Below are 12,152 nucleotides of genomic sequence, written 5' to 3'. Positions count from 1 at the left end.
TGTTCACATATTTTTTAACCTATACTTCCTTTTCATTTACCTTTACACTCCCCTCTCTTACCGTGCAATCATGCATGGGTTTTTAATGCCTCACTCTGGGAATTTTTGTTCCCTTAGCGATTCAACCCACTCCTAATTTATGCTAAATTCCTGTATTTGACAGATTTACGCCTTTGGTCCTTCATTATTGGCCTCTGTGAGCCCTGGTTTGCCGCTGCAGCCGGTGGTTTAAGCCTGCTATGTCTGCCTTTCCAAACTCTTAAAGATACTAAAGATACCTTTTATAAGAAATGAATTAGGGCGTAAATACTCTCACAACAGATAATTATTGTTGGAATGCGGTGTTTGGCATGACTGGGAATCCCCTCTGCATTTTCTCTGCAATGATGCTGTGTACTAACATTCAGCTGTGAGTATCAAATACTGGAAATCCCTTACTGTGCAATTTTTGGTCTTTTTGAATTTTTTTTTACTCAACTATCAAGTTACTATATATATATATATATATATATATATATATATATATATATATATATATATATATATATATATATATATATATATATCCTTTCCAAATAGAAACATATCAGCATGCTCCTACTATAAAAAACCCAAGAAGAAGCAAATATGCCAGAAACAGAAAAATCTTTTTGGCGTTATCCGAAACATGGCAGTTATGGTTTAACCACAACTCTTCTTCTACACTGATGTTTAGAAGTGTAGTGTGTTGACTAATTAGTAGTAGCTATGTTTATAGCTTTTTTGTCCCACTTCATGTTTTTAATGTTCGTCTATATTTAGAATTTTCTATATGGAATATATATAATTTGTTTTACTTTATTGCATTCTTCCTGTAGTGTTTCCTGCCCGTACTATGCCTGGGGCACTCCCTACATGCAAATTCTAATTGGGATGTGGCAAGACCTTACATGATTCCTTTTGAGCTAGTTTCTTCTTCCAACAAATTTTTCAGAGGTGTTTATTAAGAGTTCTTCATTGGGAGACTGGTCCTTTAAAAAGTAAAAATTCTCTAGAACCTATGCCCAAAAAACGACAGGCAGGGGGCAAAGGATTTGCCATCAGCATTGCCTATGGTCTACCTGCAGCTGATCTTTTCCCTATTACTGACTTACCATGCCTTTTTCGGGATCCAGTGTCTGTCTTGGTGCAGAGGTGGCCTTCTTGGTAGTGGCAGAACTTTCGTTTCTCATGTCAGAGCCTCCTGCAAGGAGTACAGTAAACAGCACAATAATGATAGTACTAAATCTCACTATTGCTGTTTCATGGATGTGCACAATTTTAAGGCTTGACATAAATGGTATCTATTTGCTTTACGCAACCTCATCTTTTATATGTTGTCAGAAATTGCATAATATATTGTGTTTGTGTGCACAAAATTAACTTTTTCATTAACTTTAACATTAACTTTTTTTTTGTGTGTGACATCATTGATCGCCTTTCCCTGTATCAGGGAACAGACGATCAATGACAGGGACACTGTGAGTATCACTGTGAGTTTACACACACCTCTGCCCGTTCTTCAGCTCCTGTGACCGATCGTGGGACTCCAGGGGCGATCGGGTCCGCTGGTCCTGTGGCCGCGGTCATGGAGCGACCCACGGCTGGGCATTTAACAACCACGTACAGGTACGTGATTGTGCCCAGCCGTGCCATTCTGCCGACGTATATCGGCTTTAGGCGGTCCTTAAGTGGTTAAAGAGGAATTGTTCAATACCAGGAGTTGGTTACACACAGGGTTCAACATTCAGGAGTGCCCTACTTACAGAGTGCAGAGTTTAGGAGTGTACTACGTATAGGGTGCAGGGTTCAGGAGTGTGCTACATACAGAATGCAGGGTTCAGGAGTGCACTATGTACAGAATGCAGGGTTCAGGAATGCTCTATGCACAAAATGCAGGGTTCAGGAATGCGCTGTGCACAGGGTGCAGGGTTCAGAAGTGCATGCAGGCAAACTGATTTGTTTGATCATGTGAATGACAGAGGAGCTCTTTTGGTAAGTCTGTTCACAGATTTTTTAACCTATACTTGCTTTGTCATTTACCTTTACACTGAGAGGAGTGCTCATAGCGTTAGGGGCACACAGAAAACGCTCTTTGACTTGACACTCTGCTGGGAGAAATCTGACTGCTGGAAACTTGAGTCGGTGTAGAAGAGTTTATTATGAATATGGAAATAAACCCAGCAGGTTATTGGCGAACGCGCTCAGAGAGACGAGAGTAAGGAACCAGATTGAAAAAATTAAAACGCAAGGAGATGTGGTGGTTAGCTCCACACAGTTAATAGCGGAGGCATTTAAGAATTACTACTCGAATCTATATCAGTTAGATAGGCACCTACTAGGGCCAACAACTCTTAATAGAGAAGAGAGGATAAAGGAATACTTACTGGCCTCAGGGATGCCCCAGATATCGGCAGAAAATGCAGAGAATATAGATGGCCCGATTACAGTAGAAGAATTCCTAAGGGCTCTCAGGTCATTGAAATTGGGAAAGGCCCCTGGCCCCGATGGGTATACATTACGTTATTACAAAATCTTTGCTGAAAAGTTGGCACCTAAATTTATGGCAGCCTTTAACTCGATTCGTAACGGACAGATGATGCTGGCAGAAACACTAATGGCTAATATAGCAGTAATTCCCAAGGAAGGGAAAAACCCTGCTCAATGCGCTAGCTATCGCCCAATCTCTTTGTTAAATGTGGATCTGAAAATTTTGACGAAAATAGTGGCCAATAGATTATTGACTTACATTCCCTCCCTGATACATCCGGATCAAGTAGGGTTTACCCCGGGTAGAGAAGGCAGAGAAAATCCTCAAAGAGTCCTAAGCGCTATATATTTATCTCAGCAACTCCAACAGTCACTAGTCCTCATATGCGCAGATGCGGAAAAAGCCTTCGATAGGGTGGACTGGGGGTTTTTAAGAGCTACCCTACAACATATACAGTAGGTGTTTGTGATATTGTGCTTTTAGCACGACAGCGTCGCGCTGATACTCGGCAACAGGGTGCCGAGATCTCGCCGACATCTCACACTCACTGGAATAGTGACAGCACATCCCAGCAAGCGCGTCATAGAAGCGACGGGAGATCCGACTTGGATTCCCGCCAATTCTACACGTGTGCGGCGTTTGTTATGAATCCTGAGGGGAAGTCCCCGCCGGATTTTAAATAAAAATCCGGCATGGGTCCCCCCCTCAGGAGCATACCGGGCCCTTAGGTCTGTTATGGGTTGTAAGGAGAGCCCCCCTACGCCGAAAAAAACGGTGTAGGGGGTCCCCCTACAATCCATACCAGACCCGTATCCAAAGCACGCTACCCGGCCAGCCAGGAAGGGAGTGGGGACGAGCGAGCGCCCCCCCCCCTCCTGAGCCGTACCAGGCTGCATGCCCTCAACATGGGGGGGTTGGGTGCTCTGGGGCAGGGGGGCGCACTGCGGCCCCCCACCTCAGAGCACCCTGTCCCCATGTTGATGAGGACAGGGCCCCTTCCCGACAACCCTGGCCGTTGGTTGTCGGGGTATGCGGGCGGGAGGCTTATCGGAATCTGGGAGCCCCCTTTAATAAGGGGGCCCCCAGATACCGGCCCCCCCACCCTAAGTGAATGAGTATGGGGTACATCGTACCCCTACCCATTCACCTGCAAGAAAAGTGGTAAAAACACAAATAAACCACACAGTGTATTAAAATATTTTATTTTTCTGCTCCGGAGGCCGCCCCCTGTCTTCTTTATTAGCTCTTTTACCAGGGGGGGCTTCTTCTTTGACGTCTTCGGGTGGGTGGGGGCCGCCGTCTGGTTCTCTTCCACCGCCGGGGGGGGTGGCTTTTAAAAAAGCCCCCACCCCCCCGGCGGGTTTCCTCCGGCGTCTTCGGCGGGGCTCTTCTTCTTCCGCTATCCCGACGGGTCTTCTCAACTCTCCGGGGTTCTCCTTCTGTCTTCGCCGCTCTCCGTTGTTGACTCGGCGCACCCCGGTTCTTCGTCTCGCTGTCCGGTGTCTTCTTCCGTGCTGTACGTCTTCTCCTTCCGTGCTGTGATGAGTTCTTCTTCCGTGCTGTGACGTCATGTTCTTCACTTCTCTCCTTCTCCCGATGTTGACACGCCGGTCCTCCTCGCTGAAATGACGGATGCGCGCCTTGCATCGGACCTATATAGGCCTCACAGTCCCATCATGCTCTGTACCTACCCATGTGATGGTAGGTATCACATGGGTAGGTACAGAGCATGATGGGACTGTGAGGCCTATATAGGTCCGATGCAAGGCGCGCATCCGTCATTTCAGCGAGGAGGACCGGCGTGTCAACATCGGGAGAAGGAGAGAAGTGAAGAACATGACGTCACAGCACGGAAGAAGAACTCATCACAGCACGGAAGGAGAAGACGTACAGCACGGAAGAAGACACCGGACAGCGAGACGAAGAACCGGGGTGCGCCGAGTCAACAACGGAGAGCGGCGAAGACAGAAGGAGAACCCCGGAGAGTTGAGAAGACCCGTCGGGATAGCGGAAGAAGAAGAGCCCCGCCGAAGACGCCGGAGGAAACCCGCCGGGGGGGTGGGGGCTTTTTTAAAAGCCACCCCCCCCCCCCGGCGGTGGAAGAGAACCAGACGGCGGCCCCCACCCACCCGAAGACGTCAAAGAAGAAGCCCCCCCTGGTAAAAGAGCTAATAAAGAAGACAGGGGGCGGCCTCCGGAGCAGAAAAATAAAATATTTTAATACACTGTGTGGTTTACTAAAAATATAAAATCAGTAAAAAACACCTGGCCAAAGTCAGGCAATAAATACTGACCCAGCGCACCAATGGATAATGGCTTATGCGATTTTAGGTATAACCGGAAATCGCCAGTCATTAGAAAGAAAGGAAAGCAGTGTAGCAGCTATTATAAATACCAAAGTTATCAAATTCAAATATGCCTATAAAATCAATGGTCTAGTACACCAATTAAAATAAACATTAACAGCGCTAGATATAAGCCCCTCGTGCTTAAATCAATAATGTGTTACCACATCCTGCTAAAAAATATTTGGAGTCTCAAATGCCAAATATCAATTGAACTACCACATGAATGAGCTAAGTGGAACTTCAAAATATGACAGAGTCCTCAGTGCAAATGTTCTGCTCTAAACAGAAACAGTCCTAAATGCAAATAAAGTCTGCTCTGGAATCAATAGACAATGATGGATGTCTCAGATGTAAGCATGCACAAAAACGCAGGGTTCTATCATCAGTCCTACACAGTACAATGTAGCGAAACACTTCTGCAATGATTGTGCTGTTATGAGAATTTGACTCGTAGGGATCCCCTAAGGGACCTCACTCACCAGATAGATGATATCAATAGGCACGGATCGCTGACTGTCTTTCAGCAGGGTAGTAAGCTGCAGCTGGATCTCTCCTCCGTCCTTCTCCTGTCACTAGATAGTCTCTGGTGGTGCTCAGATTCATATAATCATGCAAGGATAAGAGAGAGACTCTGCATAGTGTAAAATCGTTTATTTATACAGGATACAAGAGCTCTTCAATGTTATGCTTACTAGTATAAAATTCAAATATGGCGCTGTGTCTCAATCGTAAGGCTTGCAGGCGTCTCACTTGTACAGCTCCTGGGGATTCCTCCTCCTGTTGCCGTGAGTCCCGGGATCCCGCGCACCTGATTGGACGATTAGATCACGTGGTCACGCCCTGACGCGTTTCGTGATTGGATGTCACGTCTTCAGAGGGCGTGGCCACGTGTCGTGAACTAACCTTATTTATAGCGCCGTCCATTCAAGCCGCCCGCCCTCTACATGACGTCGGCTGAATGTTCACTGATCACTGGGGAAGCCCTGTGTCGTCAGCTGCTGATGAGCAATCTTCACAAACACTACGTTCCCAGCTGACAGCTACGCTGAGCGTGTATTGTTTTCTGCCTGCTGTCAACTCACTGTGTCCCCAGTGGTCAATGTTCACATTACATGCTCTCTTTATTAACTTGAATGTCCTTTCTACCACCAAACGTGATCCTCAGCAAGTCAGAACTTAATTGGTACCTTTCTGATCTCACTAGGAATCCTTATAGAACAGACATCAAGATTAACTGAGAGCGAACAATGTTAGCTATCTCTTATAACATAACAATTAATAATAAAAACTATTAAAATACAAATGTTCATGTTATTTTCATAAAATCATTAGTGTGAATTGGTTCTCAATCCATAATTATATATTCTCCTTCCCACCCATATACTGATATAAAATCTATATATATATAAATTCATCCTATATATTGACTTGTAAAAAAATATATTAAAAATATCCAAAAAATATATATTTTAATTAAAATTCCTCAGAATTGATAACTCCGGTTTTGACTGTCAAAAAGAGGAAGGGAGGGGGGGAAATGAAAAGGAAGCGTGGGAATATGTCTACCCACCCTACCTCTTAGTAGTTATGGTCTTGGCTGTATTTTCTCTAATTGGCCTCCTTGCTAATTAGGTATAACCCATTAGGTTAGCTATTCATGCTGGGTATATCTTGTATGGAAAAAATGAGCCTTAACCCTTTACACTTCCAATGGAAAAAGGCCTAACAGTAGAAAAACATTAAAGTGCTATACGGTAGTGTATGGGGTCTTTGATTTTTTATTTTTAATGGTTGCTAATAAAGCAATTGAGGTCAAGTTCTATGTTTAACCCCCTGGGGCTCAATGTATTGGTCAGGAATATCCATTTCGTTTCAGACTTTGATATTTCCCTTACCATATTTGCACCCCGCCACTTTGGGTGTATCTTGTCCACTCCCCAAAATTTAAGGCCTATGGGGTTTTGGTCATGTTCTTTGAGGAAGTGCAATGACACGCTATGATCCTCATAGCCAGTCTTGATATTATATATGTGCTCCGAGACCCGTTTTCCCAAAGTGCGTTTAGTGCGGCCAATATACATAAGGCCACATGGGCACTCCAAAGCGTAAACCACATGTGTGGATGCACAGGTTATGCATTCCTTAATTTGGAACTGTCTACCGTTTGCTGTAGATGTGAAGCTCGTAAGGCCTCTTAGGTGGGTAGATACCTGTTGGCATGCTTTACAACGTCGACATGCATGGAAACCTTTCTGGTCCCAGAACATCTGTAGCGGTTTTGGTTGGTCAAGGACCTTTTTAACCACCTGATCACCAAATGATGGAGTCTTCCTATAAATAAAGGTAGGTACTTCAGGTAAAGTTGGTTTCAGTATTTTATCCATAGTTAAGATGTTCCAATGTTTCCTGAAGATATTCTCCACTTCTCTATATTGCTCGTGATATTGGGATATAAATCCCCATTCATGCTTTTGGTCAGGGTTTTTATTTTTAGGTTGTAAGAGGGACTCCTGAGAGTTCCTACCTACTACTGATCTAACTTGTTCCAATGCGTCATGCTTATACCCTTTTTCCAAAAAACGATCTGCAATAATTGATGATTGTATTTCATAATCTTTATCATGTGTGCAGTTACGACGTATGCGCATAAATTGGCCTTTTGGAATGTTCCTCAACCAGTGGGGGTGGTGTCCACTTTGCACAGGTATATAACTGTTTCTATCTGTGCTTTTAAAGTATGCTTTGGTGGTAAGCTTCTCTCCCTCCTTCATAACAAGTACATCAAGATAATGGATTTGCTGTAGATCCCAGTTATATTCTAATTTGATATTATTCTTGTTAGTATTCAGCCAAGTCGTAAATCCTTTCAAGGACTCTTCAGATCCCTGCCACACTATAAATAAATCATCAATATATCGAGTGTAGAAAATTAGTTCACTTCGTCGGTTTTTGTATATCCACTTATCCTCCCACTCACTCATGAAGAGGTTCGCCAGGCTTGGAGCGAACTTGGCTCCCATAGCGACACCCGTTTTTTGACTGTAAAATTCTCCTGCATACCAAAAATAGTTTCTTGACAGGCAAAATTCTAGTATCATCTTCAAAAATTTCTTCTGAGTGTATGGTACGTCCTCCCGCTGGCACATAGCCCAATTGAGCGCTAACAGTGCATCGTCGTGTTGTATGTTTGTATATAACGCTGAAACATCAGCCGTGACGAGGAAAGTGTCAGTGTCTTTGGATATACTGACCTCTCTCAATTTTCGTATAAAACTAGTGGTGTCTTTCAAGAAGGCCTTGGTGTTTTGTACACTAGTTTGTAGGAAGAAGTCTAAGTACTGTCCTACACGGGAAGTGACTGATTCAATGCCGTTAACTATCGGCCTGGCCGGGGGGGTAACTGCATGCTTATGTATTTTAGGCACCGTATATATCGTTGGTATACGGTTAAAACTAGGACATAAGAATGCTTTTTCTTTTTTAGTTATCACTCGCATGTAGTAGCCATAATCCACCAGATTACGTAGTTCTGTTCTATAATTTTTTGTGGGGTCCTTTGGTAAGTGACTGTATGTAACATCATCATCAAGCATATTTTGGAGTTGTGTGTGGTAAAAGGTTTTATCCATTATTACCACTCCGCCCCCTTTGTCCGCCGGGCGTATAATAACTTCTTTCCTGGCTTCCAAGGCCTTGATGCCTTCTCTAATATGCTTGGGATTAAGGTTTTTTTTAGTAGGTAGATCTTCCAAGTCCCTTAAGACTACTTGCTTGAAGACTTCAATCTGATGGTTGGCTTGCTGCTGTGGATTGAAGAGAGACCTATTTCTGAGTCCACTGTCAATCCCTATAGTATTTTTTGGTTGGGTTTTGTAAGTTATGCCTGTATTTGATAAAAAATATCTTTTCATGTTCATTTTCCTAACAAATTTGTGTACGTCTATGTACACATCAAATTTGCTCATAGGTTTTGTGGATGAACATTTCAGGCCTGCATTAAGGATGTTTATTTCTTTTTGTGATAGAGTGATAGTGGAAAGATTATATATGCCACTCACTCTGTTTGTCTTGGCCTTTTTCTGGTTGATCCTTCTGCCTGCTCTACACCCTCTCCGTGTTGGATTTCTGAGTGTCTGGCTGGGCTGCGGTATTCCTGCCATTGAGGGGGGTTCCACCATTCCTGAGAGGTGTTGTGATTGTATTGTTGTTGAGGTCTCCCCCTCCAGGGTCTGTTGCCTCGTCCTCTCCCTCGGCCTACTCCCCTCTTCCCCTTCCCTAAAAAAGAAACCGGGTGCGGGGTGGGTCCGTTATTCATATTGTCCCTAGTGCCATGCCCAAGCAGTGGATCAAATCGATTATATGTGTTTACTGCATATGTCCCATTGGGTTGGGTATCATATTGGATATCTTGTTGGTTGTGGTTCTGGTATCCCTGACCTCTACCTCTCTGGGAAGATCTATTAGTACCTCTACCACGTTGATTTTTAACCGGTTGTTTAAATGATTTTTGTGGTGTTTGGTCTATGGGTTGCCCCAATAGCGGTCTACCTGAAACCTGTGGATTAATGCCCCTCGAGGGTGGATCAATCACAAAAGGAATAACTGGGGGTGCACTGTTGGTAGTGCTCTGCCATAAGTACACTTCCCCTATATTGAAATCATTATAATCACGTCTGTATTTTTTTATTTTTTTCTTCTGTGTTTCTTTATCAACCCTTTCCAACTTTTTTTTGATTTCATTATTAAAGTTGATGGCTAAAGTGGTACCTTTAATGGGGTCTAGTTTCTCCTTAATCTCAGAGATCTTTTTTTCAAGCAAAATCATTTTTCTTTTTTTGCGTCTTAACACCAATTGTTGCAGTTTGAAACCCACCCCATTGAAGAAGTCCAACCACTCTGAAGATGATTCTACATCATCTAAACCATCCTGAGGGCTGACTTCCCATCTCAAACTGCGCATAATGATGTTCACTTTTAAGTAATGCTCGAACGTGGCAATATCCCACCAGGTCCGTACCTGTTTCTCCAGTGTATTACTTAAGGTGCTCAATAGACTATTAAAGTCCAACTCGTCATCACCCCCTCCATCATTGGTGAAAATGGAATCCATATTAAGGAGGCGATTACTAAGGAAATTAATAGAATCCATGTTCGCTTAGGGTTAATAAAATGCAAAACTAAAAATATAAAATCAGTAAAAAACACCTGGCCAAAGTCAGGCAATAAATACTGACCCAGCGCACCAATGGATAATGGCTTATGCGATTTTAGGTATAACCGGAAATCGCCAGTCATTAGAAAGAAAGGAAAGCAGTGTAGCAGCTATTATAAATACCAAAGTTATCAAATTCAAATATGCCTATAAAATCAATGGTCTAGTACACCAATTAAAATAAACATTAACAGCGCTAGATATAAGCCCCTCGTGCTTAAATCAATAATGTGTTACCACATCCTGCTAAAACATATTTGGAGTCTCAAATGCCAAATATCAATTGAACTACCACATGAATGAGCTAAGTGGAACTTCAAAATATGACAGAGTCCTCAGTGCAAATGTTCTGCTCTAAACAGAAACAGTCCTAAATGCAAATAAAGTCTGCTCTGGAATCAATAGACAATGATGGATGTCTCAGATGTAAGCATGCACAAAAACGCAGGGTTCTATCATCAGTCCTACACAGTACAATGTAGCGAAACACTTCTGCAATGATTGTGCTGTTATGAGAATTTGACTCGTAGGGATCCTGTGTGGTTTATTTGTGTTTTTACCACTTTTCTTGCAGGTGAATGGGTAGGGGTACGATGTACCCCATACTCATTCACTTAGGGTGGGGGGGCCGGTATCTGGGGGCCCCCTTATTAAAGGGGGCTCCCAGATTCCGATAAGCCTCCCGCCCGCATACCCCGACAACCAACGGCCAGGGTTGTCGGGAAGGGGCCCTGTCCTCATCAACATGGGGACAGGGTGCTCTGAGGTGGGGGGCCGCAGTGCGCCCCCCTGCCCCAGAGCACCCAACCCCCCCATGTTGAGGGCATGCAGCCTGGTACGGCTCAGGAGGGGGGGGGGGCGCTCGCTCGTCCCCACTCCCTTCCTGGCTGGCCGGGTAGCGTGCTTTGGATACGGGTCTGGTATGGATTGTAGGGGGACCCCCTACGCCGTTTTTTTCGGCGTAGGGGGGCTCTCCTTACAACCCATAACAGACCTAAGGGCCCGGTATGCTCCTGAGGGGGGGACCCATGCCGGATTTTTATTTAAAATCCGGCGGGGACTTCCCCCTCAGGATTCATAACAAACGCCGCACGCGTGTAGAATTGGCGGGAATCCAAGTCGGATCTCCCGTCGCTTCTATGACGGCTCTGTCTCCATCGCGGCAAGCCAGCTCGGCGCTGGCTCCCGCGATGGGGCTCGTAGGTGCTCAATCTCGCCGAGAAAGAGAGCGAGATTGACACAAAATCGGGTTCACCTACTGTAGGTCTGGGTAGGGGGATGCAGAATTGGATCACAAGCCTGTACTCCTGTCCTACAGCTAGGGTAAAGATAAACGATATAAAATCAGGACCTTTCTCTATTCAGAATGGAACGAGGCAGGGATGCCCACTCTCCCCTATTATATTTATCCTTACTCTGGAACCATTTCTGAGAGTTATACGAGCAAACACTGATATTAGGGGTATTCGGGATAAGGGAGATGAGTATAAGGTAGCAGCATACACCGACGACTTATTGTTCTCCATTACCTCCCCAGCAACGTCGTTACCATGTCTTCTAGTGGAAATAAAAATATATGGGGAACTGTCCAATTTTAAAGTGAACTACAATAAGTCAGAGGCTATGGGAGTGGAGGTAGATACTCACAACTCAGCAGCAACTAGCAGCTAATTTTTCTTTTAGATGGACAGGCTCCCATGTAGGTTACTTGGGGACTAAGATACCAAACAAATTAAATAGAGTTTTTGAATTAAACTTTGCACCCCTGATAAAACAAATTAAAATTGATCTGCAAAAGTGGGACAGGAAGCAGAAGGCACCATGATACATATTTTTTGGGGATGCCAAAAGCTAAAAGAATTTTGGAAGACGGTCTCGGAAATAACTCGAGAAATTACCGGGGTGAATCTTGGAGATAGACCGGCAGCATTTTTGCTTTACGACATCCCACTATCTGTTGAAAAGTACAAGAAGTCTTTGTTAAGGCATTTGATTACAGCGGCAAAGGCTTGTATACCAATTTTATGGAAGAGTACAGTACCTCCAACAAAGACACAATGGTTGAGTAGAATAACAGAGATCC

This window comes from Rana temporaria, chromosome 5 (assembly GCF_905171775.1).
Source record: "Rana temporaria chromosome 5, aRanTem1.1, whole genome shotgun sequence".
NCBI classification, from domain to species: Eukaryota; Metazoa; Chordata; class Amphibia; order Anura; family Ranidae; genus Rana; species Rana temporaria.
Note: the sequence above shows the minus strand (reverse complement) of the source record.